We start from the raw sequence: 11,305 nt of genomic DNA on the forward strand, positions 1-11,305 counted from the left end.
AGTAAATTTTAATTTTTCTTTTTCTACTTGTGTTTTTATTTATAATCTTCATTTCGAAAGTAAAAGATAATCAATAGCGTAATTTTTGTTTTTCGCTTGACGGATCATCATCATTGTAGCTTTCCATCATATTATTATTACTATTATGCTAAGAACATTTAAGAACTCACCTAGATTGAGAAGAACGCCTTTGTAGAAGGGAAAATGACATGAATAACGCTTGTATTTTAGGGTTTGTTCTAATGTACTATCTATGTTTATAAAATGTCCACTTTTGGCACTTAAAGTTGTATTTCACTTATTAATTTATATCTAATCATTCAGTAGCGTATTGACCGATGGTATGATGAGATGTTACGCTTTAGTAAGAGAGTTAAAAGACCTTAAAATCATTATTTCAAATCTTTTATACCAAAATAAATAACTAAACATATATAAAATCATTAAATAAGAAAATCATAAAAAATTCATTATTTTACTTTCATAAAAATTAATAACACATTAATCAATGAACGTGGAATATTGAATTTTCTTTTTTTTAGAAATGTGGGATATTGATCTTAAATTTATATTTGAACAATAGAGATGGATGGAAGAAAGAATTGCATCATTAATCATCAATTTTAAGGATTTTGCATTTATACCTAAAAGTAATTAAAAGCACTAGTTGCTATACACTTTCATCGTGTCCGGTAGTTTTTTTCCACCTGTCGACAACACCAAAGTGCTCCCCTCCTCCTCTTCCTCCTCCCTTTTCTTGTTGGAGTAGATCGCCATGAATTTCTCAGAATCAACACGAAACTTCAAACTAAAGTGCGAGAGGAAAACAAATCCAATTTGTCGAACCACTATTAGATCAAACCAAAACTTCAGTTGTGACATGTATTCTAGCTCACGAACTATTGGATTGTGCAGATCATTGAAAATCTTTCTATAAGTCTCCTAAGTTCCAAACAAAGATTTTTGGACCAAAAGTATGAAAAATAAAGGTGACTTCCCACATCTTGGGATGTCACTCATCCTATACAATCAATCTTTTCTATAACAACCACTCTTTATAACAAAATTTTACTATAACAAAATATTAAAAATAAAGGTGACTTCCCATTTCTCAGAATGTCGATCGTTCTAATACAATCAACATTTACTATAACAACATTTCATTATAACAAAATATGGAAAATATTCCCATTTCCTAGGAGGTCATTCATCCTCGGCATAATAAGTCGTTATTATAACAACTAACCTCTATAACAACATTTTACTATATCATTCAAATTTATTGTAGAACCAATTTTTATATTTTAGTTTTACCTCTATAAAAGTTTTTCACTTATAACAACATTTATAAACTTTAAAACACACTTTTTACTAAATTAGTTCTCTATAACAACATACTCTTTCAAATTTTAGTAAAATTAATTTTATTCTTTAGTGAAATAAAATAATAAGTTGTAATTAAGATATTAAATCAATAAAATATTTAAGTTTTACCTAAAATAACTATTAACCATATTTTATTAATGAAAATAGCTTTTAAAAATGGAAATACATTGATAAGTTTATTAAAGATGTGATGTAAATCTCACAAATTCATATTATTATTAACTAGATTATGGCATATCAATGATGTGAGTAAAAATTTTATGTAACAAATATATTTATAAAAAATGATTTAAAAATCAAATGAAGCTTTAGTTGAAATAGTAAAGACATTGAAAATTATGATGTTTGAGGTTTGAATCCTATCAAGTGCATTTTCCAAGATTTCATTGTTGGAAAAATCTAGTTAAAAAATGATTTTTAGTTACATCGGAAGTTTAAGTGAAAATCGAGTCGGTTTGTGAAGTAATAAACCTTCTCTCGAAAAATACATGTATTTTGTGCGAGACGAATCCGGAACATTTTCGGCTTTCAACTAAATGATCTTCTTCTCTATTCTCGTACCCCGAATTGCATCGAGTGTGGGCTCGAAGAACAAGAACCAAACACATAACAAATAATGATTTATTACTTTCAGTACAAAAGTAATTCTCTCAATAGAAACCGATAGAAATTATCATTCCTAGGAAATAAAATTTATTTTAAGAAAATAAATTTTCATTATTTTTTGGCATAATAACAATATATGAACCCCTTACATGTAAAATGAGGGGAATTGGGTCTCTCATGTATTTGATCCAATTATATGTGTTTCTTAGTCTTTTAACGCAACACTTTATAATTGAATTCAACTCAATATTTGTTGTCTATTCCTAAAATAAATATTAATTAATTAAATTAACTAAATCAATTTTTAATTAAATAATATTCTCAACCCAATTCTAATTCATTTAAAGTCATGATGACTTTATTGTAAAAAATCTTTGATAAAATATATTTAATTTTCATATTCAATGAATTCATAATGACTAATTAATTTATTTCATATTTGAATTTCAATTATTTAATTATAATTAATTAAATAATAATTCAAAAACCTTGAATTAATTCTCAAGTTATTTTTATACTTAGTGAGAAAACATATTCATTTGTGAATGTGACTCATTTCTCTAACTTCATCATTTTTGTTAATTTGGTTCTACATAGAATTCATTTCTAATTTCAATGAGTTAGTGGAGGGACCGATTGAACATATGTAATTATGACTCAAATAATTTATAATTAAGTTCTGGCTTTTCGCCTATTAATTATAAACTTATTAGCCACGAAGTCATTCCACTATAGTATTGTGAGCTCTCCGTAATTATATACCATTACAAAAGCTATTTAATTAATGCTTGTCCAATGACCTTATTTCATAAGCGTGTTACCCTCATATGATATCCTTAATCTCTTTGGAATAAATCTGCTATTCCAATATGATCCTATTTTATCTCATGGTAACCATTACATCTTCCTTCATGAAAAATCAATTACTATCAAATAGTAATTAAGTCATTTATCACAAAGATAAACGACTCGTGACCACATTTAATTTTCATCTATCATGTAATGTCGATGAGAGGATATCATTTACCCGTCAGTTGGGCTATGAATTCCACTATTATGAATGATGCTACACACTATAGAACTCGTATACCCAACACACTAGCTTTCAGTTCTTTTTCTATTTGAAATCAAGCTTTTACTTACATCAAAGTATATGAGTCACATATACATAGTCCATCATCTACTCAAGATTAAGTATGCGAACATCACAAGTGAATAAATCCATAAACGAATATAGGATTTATTCTACATGGATCTTGTTCGATGTACTGTCAGTCTAGTCAATCACATCTATATTTTTATCTTCTAGGAGTCATCCGCTCCAATGCTCAAGACAAAACATCTCATCGATTAGACTTGATAAACGACATATTATTCTTTCAATCAATTTGCTTGTTTCCAATTTGACTAAGGACATTTTAGGTTCATCTACTAATACAAGTTGTTTTTCTCTATTATGATCCAATCATGTAATATTGCTTAGTATTAGTTAAACATTAGATAACCGGTGAGACAAACTTTGCTTCCACTTTGCTTCCATTTTGCTTTGCATGCAAAAACATTAAGGACAATATACAAAAGGTATTAATGTAATTAATGGATGTTATTATTAAACCAATTTGTTTGAAAATAAAAGTATACAAAACAAATATACTACACTTAGGGTACCAGATCCAATATTCACATGATTTGAAATAATAAAATAACCTTACAAGAATGCTTATTATTTTATAAAATAAAGAGTTTTCAATAATTGCTCAATTGAGTTGGGATTCGATTGAAGGTTAGCGCCAACTCAATAAATCCCTTAAATATAAAATAGATAGGTTATACATTTTAATTGGAAATTAAAAATAAATATAATTTAAATATAAATTATTGTTATAAGTATATAACATCAACCTCTATATAGTAGTCACTTAACTATGAAGTTCTAATGGGGTTTAGTGCATTAGTATTATTATGATGGACCAAAAATATAAATCCTATATAAAATGTCATAAGAAAATTAGATTTTATTATTATTATTATGAAAAAAATTAAAAGTAAGAAAATTAAGAGATAAAAAAACTAATGGTACTAGTTTATGGAATCTTAAAGGTAGCATGTTTAAGTGAACTTAAACACTTTGTTGGGGATCAACCTGTATAAACAATGAAATATAAAAGTAAAGACGATCGAAAACATAAACAATTACGTGGAAAAATCCTCCGAAGAGGATAAAAACTACAGGTAAAGGAGACTTCACTTAATGAGAAAATAAACGAAAAGTACAAGATGGAGAAAATAACCTAAATGAGCAAAACCCAAAACCCGAATACAAAGCTCTCTCAAAGACTCTCCCTAGAACTCTTCATCAAATCTCATATAAGAGATATTTTGTTAACTCTCTAAACAGGGTTACAAAGACCTTTTAAATAAGCTAATATTAAAGTTCTAATATGACTAAATATTCCTAGACTAATCAAAATTTAATTGGGAAAAGATAATAGAGTTTAATTGGGAGAAGAAACTTGGTTTAAATTTAATACACGTCACTACGTTGTGACATGGTTATCGCCTCGTCAAGACGTCATTTATCACATCCTCCTCCTCTTCATGACATCAATTCTATTTCATCTATGGTTTGCCCGAAAATGCAAGACATACCCCACAAATCTCTACATTGACTTGTATTTTCATAAGCCTTCTTTGCCAAGCCCCGTCAAGGGCCTAACTTGACTTTGCAGGATGCTTAACCAAGTCCAAGCAATACTTGCACTTTGAAATTGGAAAAATTTTAGTTTTTTGAACTGCCAAATCAAAGCTGACTCGTGTCTGCTTCCCACAAACGCAGTACTCTGTCTTACCAACTCCTGCACCCGGAAGAGAACCTCTTTTATTCAAAACAATCATACCTTTTTTTCGCTTATATGACCAAGTTACCTATGCTTCAAATGAGTCGAATTCGACTCCTTAACAAATGAAGAAATTACTACTTTACCGATCATCATTGAACCCTGCAGAACATAAAGATTGTCAATCTTTCAACCTCTCATCAGAACGAGAGCTCCACAAGATACCTTAATACAGCTTGACTCGATGGCGATCCTACAATCCTTTGAGTCTAAAATTTCCCAAGAAAATGAGTTCTTCTTTAAATCAAGCACATGCTTGACATCTGGTAGTGTCCTAATGATTTCATCGTACATCCTAATCTGAACGGTACCAACACCGATTACCTTACAGGGCGAATTGTTCCCCATAAGTACAACTCTATCTTCAACTAGATTGTATATGGAGAATAACTCATTGTTTGGACACATAAGGAAAGAGCACCCCAAATCTATAATTCAAGCAAACGTAAGTTTAAACCTTTCTGTCATAGACATCAAAAACCAATCATCACCATTGTCCTTGGCCACACTAGCATCTGCTACCACAGTCTTTATTCCTCGTCACTCTCAGCTACCCTCCTATTTTTATTTTCTAGCTTATAACATTATTTTTTAATGTGACCCAACTTCTTGTAGTAGTGACATCTTTTGTCATGATTCCTCGACTTTGATCTTAACCTAGACTTGTTTTGACCTGAATCTTTAGACTGTTGCCTGCCTCTAGCAACCAAAAGCGAGGATTGACTACTAGATTTGCTACCCGAGCCTAACTTATTATCAAGTTTTTCCTTGCCTAACAAGTTACCCTTCACATATTCAAATGAGAGTTTATCTCTGCCATAAATTAGGGTCTCCATGAAAGTTTTATACGAAGGAGGCAAAGAGCACAATAATAGCATAGCCTAATCTTCATCATCTATATTGACCTCGACATTCTTCAGATTGTTCAAGAGAATGACAATTTGGCTGATATGACCTCTAAGGTTCTCACCTTTTTCCATACAGTACGTGTATAGGCGTTGTTTCAACACCAAACGATTAGCTAGAGACTTTGTCATGTATAGTATTTTAAATTTTCTCCATAAGGCTGTTGTCGTTTTCTTTGTATGCACCTCCTACAACACATTTTTTGTGAGGCACAATTGAATTATTGATAGAAATTTCTCATTAAGCTCTTCCCATTCTGACTGGTTTAGATTTTCGGGCTTTTGCTTGGTGACGACCTTTTTCATACCGTTCTGAACTAGAATTGTCATTATCCAAACTTTCCACAAACTAAAATTTGGGATCCCATCAAAATTTTCGTTATCGCATCTCATTGCCATCTTTGAATGGGATAAATGTGAAAGCTAAACTTGGCTCTAATGCTAATTTTTTGGGGATTGAGTCGAATAAACAACGAACAAGAAAAAATTGAAAAGATCGAACACACAAATTTTACGTGAAAAATTCCTCTGAAGAGGATAAAAACCACAAAAAAAAGAAAACTTTACTAATGGATAAACCAACAAAGAGTACAAGATGAAGAAAATAAACCCAAATTAGCAAAATCCAGAACCCGAATACAAAGCTCTCTAAAAAACTCACCCCAAAATTCTTCATCAAATCTTACATAAGAGATATTCTATTAACTCTCTAAATAGGGTTACAAAAACCCTTTCAATAGGCTAATATTAAAGTCCTAATATGACTAAAATATTCCTAGATTAATTAGAGTTTAATTGGGAAAAGTAACAGAGTTTAATTAGGAGAAGGAACCCGGTTTAAGTTGAATACATGCTGCCACATCATGACATGGCTATCGCCTCGTCTTGTGGCACCCCAAACCCGATCGAGACAGTTTGACCCGAATCTAAAATGTCACATTAGTCACCAAAGTGACCTAGAACACCACGCGATATTTTAGTATGCAATTAATTATTTGTTTTCTTTATCAATCAACAACAGAAGTCTCATGCTTGCATTCAACTAATGTATATACATTAATAAACAATTGAAAGCTAGTTGCATGCTTTCTTGTAACACCATATACCTGATTCGGTCGTCAGACCCAAGTTATAAGATGCTACGACAAACAACATTTAACACACACGAATTCATCTTAAATATGCAATTAATCAATCAAGCATTCAATATCATAAGTATAATATGATTCAAAAGCAAAATTGAGCCTCAATCGAGCTTACGAAGCTCCTAAACCAACTCAGAAACAATTTAAGACTAATCTAAAACTTTTACAAAACATTAGGTAATAAGGCTAAACAACGGTCACACAGTCATGTGACCAGACCGTGTGATAGGCTGAGGTTGTGTGGAGCTAGATAACACAACCGTGTATTCAAATTATGTGGAAGGCTAATGTCGTGTGTAAAGAGGTCACATTACTGTGTCACCAGGCTTTATAACGAACTGTAGCCGTGTGGACCTAAATGCAAAATTTCTAACGTAAGTCATATGGATGTGTCCTAGAATGTGTAACAAATTGAGGCCATGTAAGCTAGAGGTACACAACCTTGTGTCGAAGCCGTGTAACTTAATGATGTCGTGTGCAACAATTACTCCCAAAATATAATGACCACACGATTGTACCAAACGCCCATGTGTGGTACACAGCCGTGTGTGCTAAGTTGAACCTTAAAATGCAAGTAATATAATCTATGGTTTATTTAAGCCACAAGCATGCTTTATACCATTCAACAAACTCATCCAAAAGATATCAAAAGCATCCCAAAACATATCTTAAAACACCATCTTATGCGCCAAACCAATATGCCATAAGGCACCTTCATAAACAACATTTAATACCAAGGTTTTTCTTACTTCAAACAAGTTTAAGTATAACTAAGCAATTACCATATAAATTATCAAAGATACCATAACTCCTATCACCAAGTAACCACCACAAACCAAGGCATATTCATCAATGTATTTGCCATCAAAGAACCATTGTACATAACCTGAACATCCAAATCAAAGATACAGCCATTATGTCTTATGTTCAAACAAAATCTCACCCAACCATTCATTCCATACCATATCACAACCTACCAACAACCTAGTTTATTTCATATTATACCAAGATCAATTCCACATTCAAAATTACCATATTAAACCATGAACAATCATACCATTTAACCATCAAGCACACTTCATTTGTGCAAGCACAAACATATATATACATTACTACCACATAAGTACATATATACCAAAATAATCCTATTACATGCCACAACACCGAAATATAATGACTTCAAAGTCTACCAAAAGGTGTCTGGATAGTGTGATCTTCAAGTTGATCTGATCACCCGATTTTGCAATACAACAACTACATGAAAACAGGAAAATGAAACAGAGTAAGTTTTAATTGAGCTTAGTAAGTTCATAGGTAGAAAAACGATATAACATACCTTAATTTCACATTTATAAATTAACAAAATAATTAACTAACACTTAATCCTATCATCATAACCATGTTTATAGGTGAGTTCATAATATACAAGTCATATAACCATTCAAGCTATACAAGATCATTCAATACGAAGTCACCATATAATGTCCATAAGCATGAGCACATATCTTCAAGTTATTTTTCAAGACATTATTACTAAGCATCAATACAAGTCATTACATCGTTTACATTCATAATTCAGCCCGATGAGCTAATATGAATAGATACAGATAGATAATTATCCACTCAAGACACACTAGAATGCTCAATCGAGCTAATCCTGTAACGCCCCAAACCCGACCCAAACATTTATGGTCGGATCAAGTGATGTTACATGACAGGGTGTTTAAAAACCGTGTTGTCGCGTTAAAACCATTTCCATTAAATTCCTTATCTTAATATCTTAATAGTTTCAAAATTGTGTTGCGCATTTAATCGATAGTTTCAAAACATTATTCGTTTACGGAAGCTTTTAAAACAGATTAAACAATCGTGCGTTTAGGAAAAACATTTGCTTCTTTTGAAAACTGAGGTTTTCTACTACTAGCAGTTGTAATCCATAAGGTAAAGATAATTAAAACCCATAACCAAAGTTCAAAAGTCCAATTCCAACCCAAAAACTTAGCTAGTAAAAATAGAATAGAAATAAAACCAATTATTGTAAATATGTGTTAAAAACCATGAAAGTCCAAATCTGTGGTCACCGTCTCCGCCTTATTGATCCATCTAGATCTAGGGATTACCTATGCTCATTTAAACAAAAGGGATGAGTTTACAAAAACTCAGTGTGTAATCCTACAGAAAATAAAACAATAGCAAATCACAGTGCATAGTTAAAGCAGTCTTGGGCCTAAGCCTTTTTTTAGTATCAGTAACAGTTTGGGCCTTAGCCCATCACAGTATCAGTAGCAGTCATGCAATATTCAGTAACAAAGTCTTACCCAACCAGCCTCTACACACCATCTTCGTCTAACCCTACACTCCATGTGGGGATAAAATCAACCTACCCATCCCTACACTTCAAGTAGTATCGAAAATGGCACAAAATAGAAATTTACAACTGAGCTGCCAGTATGTTAGGCTTAAGAGCCTTTCAGTACACTTCCTCCAAATATAATCAACCCAACCCCATGCAATGTAACATACAAGTCATGATATGCTATCTCAAGACATCAGTACAAATAACCAGTTTAGTATACAAGCATACTGTCATCATGCTCAACACATATATAAATCAAACAGTTAGTTCATACAATTAGAGGTCTAAGTGATGCTTACCGACCCTACAGTAGGTTCACAGTCGACTTGGGAGACCCATGCAACCTTAGCAATGAATCCAGTGAAAATGGGCTCACACGCCCATGTGGTCTGCCCGTGTGGGCCCACACGCCCATGTGGCCTAGTTGGCCAAAATTGGCCTTGGCCGTGTGGTCCATTTTTAATGTAACCCGTGCTAGCTAAATATTCATATCTATTTTCACTATTTCCTTATATGTTCCTTCAAAGCTATCTACGTGAGTCACTATTACTAAATTATTTGTATCTTGAGCTACAGAATTCCAAATTAAGATCTGCTTGATCTTTTTTGAAACTAGACTCAAATAATTTTCTACCATAAAATTTTCAAAATTTTTGGTTCAGCCAATAAGTACAGTAAAATATTCAAACTTACCCCTGTTCTGTTGTCTGACAGCTTCGACCTTTCATTGCTAAAAATTAATCATCTCTTAGTACAAAATTTGGATATTGTTTCCATTTATTTCTATTGAAAATAGACTCATTATTAATTTAAACATGTAAATTTGAACCCCTAATTATTTTTCTCCAATTTTTGATGATTTTCCAAAGTCAGAACAGGGGAACCCGAATTCATTCTTACTTTGTCTCACAAAATTTATTGTATCTCACTATTTACAGTTCCATTACTTACATCGTTTCTTCTGTGAGAAACTAGACTCAATAAGATTTAATTCCATATTTTGTTCATCTTATAATTCGATTTCCACAATTTATGGTGAGTTTTCAAAGTTAGCCTACTGCTGCTGTCCAAACTGTTCCAGTGCAGCAAGTAATTTCGGCTTTTCACCGAATCCCATTTTCTGCGTTTGGGTACCCACCTGATTTTGTTTGATGCTAAACCAATTCCCGAGCACTCCAAAGCCTATAATTGAACAAATAACACTAATTTAATCTCACATAACGTGATCCCAAATCGAACTCGTATCGAGGTTTTAACCCATAAGCGACTAAACCTTACCTTCAACCAATGTACAATAATTCCCGCACAAACTAAGACTTCGATTGGTGATTACGAGCCCTTGAATTCTCCCTTAATTGGCATAAACAAAACACTTCAAAAGAAAGTTAACAAACGGAGGCATATCACTTATCTAAAACTTACCAAACGATCGTAGACAAACGTGGAACGACACGAGGCAGAGTGGGAAAAAAATCAAGAAGATGAAGGGTGAAAGAGAGCAGAAATTCGGCAGCAATGAAGAGAAAAACGGAAAGAGGGTGGAGGGATTTTGGGGAAAGGAAAAAAAAAGATGAACAAAATATCTGATAACCACCCCAATCCCTTATTTCTCTCTATCAAGCTTCCCACTAAATCCACTACTCAGATTTTTAGTCCATCTCAAACTCTCTTGGACGCACGAGCAAAAATAATGGCCACGCTAATATTCGAACACAAGATCTCCTTCACACCAAAACTCCACTTATCCACTAGACCAGCAGGCCCATTCTCCTAATTATTTACCAACTTTTACTTAAAAGCCTACTGACCAAAGATAAAAATACCAAACTTTGCCCAAGTCCTGGCTTGAACTTGGGACCTCCCAAACACATCCAAAACACATAACCACTAAAGTAGACAGATATTTTGTGTCACATTCACAATACCCAAAATTAAAATTTTGGGGCATTAAAATTCTACCCCTTAAAGAAAATTTTTCCCTCGAAATTTACTTGATCAAAACAGATGAGG

The sequence above is a fragment of the Gossypium raimondii genome, chromosome 8 (genome assembly GCF_025698545.1).
Source record: "Gossypium raimondii isolate GPD5lz chromosome 8, ASM2569854v1, whole genome shotgun sequence".
Taxonomy (NCBI): Eukaryota; Viridiplantae; Streptophyta; class Magnoliopsida; order Malvales; family Malvaceae; genus Gossypium; species Gossypium raimondii.